The sequence below is a fragment of the Miniopterus natalensis genome, chromosome 1, assembly GCF_054644295.1.
Source record: "Miniopterus natalensis isolate mMinNat1 chromosome 1, mMinNat1.hap1, whole genome shotgun sequence".
NCBI classification, from domain to species: Eukaryota; Metazoa; Chordata; class Mammalia; order Chiroptera; family Miniopteridae; genus Miniopterus; species Miniopterus natalensis.
Window position 1 is genome coordinate 34,384,889 of NC_142081.1, and position 3,317 is coordinate 34,388,205.

Consider the following 3,317-nt stretch of genomic DNA (forward strand, 5'->3'; position numbering starts at 1 on the left):
GAAAATCTAATTTAAAAATTAGTCTATATTTAAAATTCTCAAAAAGAAAACACCAGGCCTGGTGAATTTGGAGTCAAGTAAAAAATTCCAATTTTTTACACATTCTTGAGGACAGTAGCTGTCATAATCTTGATATCAAAACCCGACAAGGTTAGTTCAAGAAGGAAAATTATAAACCAGTCTCACTCATGAACCTAGATGAAAACTCCTAAGTAAAAATTTTAGCAGGCCAGATCCAACATTGTATATAAAAAAAAAAAAATGATACTGGCTTCAGGAGCCGCGTCTTGGGCGCAGAGATGGCCAAGTCCAAGAACCACACTATGCACGAGTCCTGAAAATGGCACAGAAATGGTATCAAGAAACTCCAATCACAAAGATATGAATCTCTTAAGGGGGGAGACCCCAAGTTCCTAAGGAACATGCGCTTTGCCATGAAGCACAACAAGAAGGGCCTGAAGATGCAGGCCAACAACGCCAAGGCCATGAGCGCACGCGCCGAGGCTAGAAGGCCTCGTAAAGCCCGAGGTCAAGCCCAGGATCCCAAAGGGCGGCAGCCACAAGCACAGTCGACTTGCCTGCATCGCTCACCCCAAGCTTGGGAAACGCGCTCGTGCCCGCATCGCCAAGGGTCTCAGGCTGTGCCAGCCAAAGGCCAAGGCCAAGGCTCCAACCCAGCCCCAGTCCAGGCTGCGGGTACAGGTGCAGCCCCAGCTTCAGCTCAGGCTCCAGCTCCCAAAGGTGCCCAGACCCCGGCTCCCAAATGTGCCCAGGCCCTGGCTCCCAAAAGTGCCCAGGCCCGACTCCCACAGGTGCCCAGGCCCTGGCTCCCAAAGGTGCCCAGGCTCCGGCTCCCAAAGGTGCCCAGGCCCCCACGAAGGCTCCACAGTAGAGAGAGGCCTGTGTCTGTGGATGTGAGGACAGAAGGACTGATGTGATCCCCCGGGCTACTGTCTGCATGGAGCTGGTGTCCTCCTGTGCTATTTGTACAAATAAACCTGAGTCAGGATCTGTCAGTCAGCCTGTGTCTGTGATCCCAGGGCTGGGACTGGGGTTCGGGTGGGGTCACTACCTCCATTTTCCGTGGGAGAAGAGCTCAGCTTTCTCTGGCTGGAAGGGTGTGTGGTTGGGCCTTTGGGAAATAGTTCCCTGGAATAAAAGAAGGGGGCGACATAGCAAATGAGGACTGGTTGGGGGCAGGCTGGTAAGGAAAGAAAGCCCAGACATCCTTGTTAGGTCTTGACATTTACATGGGAAAGGGACGGGATCCTGCTGAAGAATTCTGTGCTCTGGCCTGAGGTGTTCCAGACTGAGGCTGTTCCTAGGGTACCTGGCCAGCACCCACTGTCCTGGGTTGTGCTGCTTCCCCAAGTACCCGGGACCCTGGGTGTGGAGGAGAGATTTCGTGGATCATTCTGTCCTGCAGGGAGGCCTGGGCAGGTGGGGCCCTGGAAGTCCATAGAAATACAGCAGATTCTTGGAGAGCTGCGCATGCACTGGGTGGTCTATGCCCCAGTGTTGACTGACCTGACCAGGCCACTTTCACAGCAGGAACGAAAGAGATTCTGCGTAGAGCCCCTAGTACACAGTACTGGACATTCATCTCCATGCTGAGCCCTGTGGTGGGACAAAACACTTGTGATCTGGGAAGCTGCCTGGTCTCCACCTCCGAGCTGCAGGGAGGGCTGGGCCTGGGGAGTGAATGGAGTTGGAAGGAAAGGGCCTGGGAGGCTAGCCTGGGAGCTGCCTCAGGCACCTGAGAGAAATGATTGACCTTCAGCCAGGTGCAGTATTAGGATTTGGAGGACTTTAAGGCCCGAACAGCAATTCACCCTGTACCCTCAGCTACCCCGGCGGACACTGTTGGAGCAGAAGCCATCTGGCGTTTTATTCTGTGCTGGTTGGGTGCCTCCTGCCTTCCCAAGTACAGGATGAAGGCCAAGACTGTCCTTAGGTGAGGGCCATAGGGGGCAATCAGAGGCCTCTTGTGGGACTCACCATTAATTGGTTCCCCAGAAATAGTCATTGCTTGGTTGACTTGTGAGCATTTCCTTCTGCCACAAAAAACCTTGCCGGCTTGACTGGACCACCTACAAAAGACGGACAGTGAACTGCATAAAATTCAAGGCCCAGGCACTGCCATAAAAGTTTTTGGGAGTCAAATGGTCGAGTAAGACCTGTGTTGTCCCCATAGGAAAATTACAAACCTACCCCATACCAAAAAAATATAAAAGAGGTCCAGGCTTTTGTGGGAATTCTGGGGTCTTGGTGAACTTTTATACTGTTTGGCACAGTGCCTTCCCTTATATTGCTTAAAGAAGAGACATGGGACTAGGTGGCAAGACAACAGGCTGCTTTTGAGAGCAAAGATACTTTTGAGAGAACAGATGAAAGCTCTTGGATCTCACAGGCATTTTTGCCATTTGAGTTAGCTATCTCAGTAACCCGGAAGGCATGGAGGGGTGCAATTTAGCAAAAACAGCGAAAGGAGCGAGTGTCCCTGGGATTTTGGTCCCAACTGTGGAGGGGGGCAGAGATCAGATACACCGGATAGAGCAGCCAGAGTAAGAACTTGCCATCAAGGGGTGGATCGAACACGTTCCACTGGCTGGCTTCTGCCATGGCTCACACCTGTGCGGACTAGACGGAATGCCCACCAACGGCAGAGGATGCCCTCTAGAGATGCAGCAGCTACGAGGCCCTCTGAATACACACAGCCCCTGACTGTTCCTGCCCCTGTCCCTGTCTAGGGCCCTGCAACCTGCAAAGGAGGAGCGGGGGTTCAGTTGGAGCCTGGTACACTGATGGCTCTAGCCAGGTAATCTGCCCACCTGGACGGCAGTTGGCATTCAACCATCTACTGATACTCTCTGGGTGGAAACAGGAACACATCACAGTAGCCAGAGGGCCCAGTTAAGAGCGGCCTGGTTAAAATCGCATGAACCCTGGCCTGACCCTGTGTGCTGGCAGCTGGGCCCTTCTGAAAGGATCGACTCTGTGGCTTAGCCATGACAATAAGGGCACCAAGCCCTATTGTCCCTGAAACTGGGACCGTTTCCTAGAATGTGCACTGGGATGTTCTGCCAGTTGGGGCAGTTATTTCACGCTCTTGGGTGGGGAGGAACTGCTCAGTCCCCGGTTGAACCCTGTCACCCTAATGCAGGTGGGACCCAGTCCACACTATATGTAGACTGGTATGTGCACCATTGAATGAGCGGAGGAAATAGGGGCCATCACCTCACAACACGAAGCATCACCTCTCGGTAACGCAGGTGGTTTACACAGCCTGGCCAGATTCCCTGCTGCGGCTGCACTCA

At 53.0% G+C, this 3,317-nt stretch overlaps 1 pseudogene; it reads left to right on the forward strand.

The window, feature by feature from the left end:
- Positions 1-299: 299 nt before the first annotated feature.
- LOC148094080 (large ribosomal subunit protein eL29-like) lies at positions 300-892 on the forward strand (annotated as a pseudogene).
- The last annotated feature ends 2,425 nt before the right edge of the window (positions 893-3,317 follow it).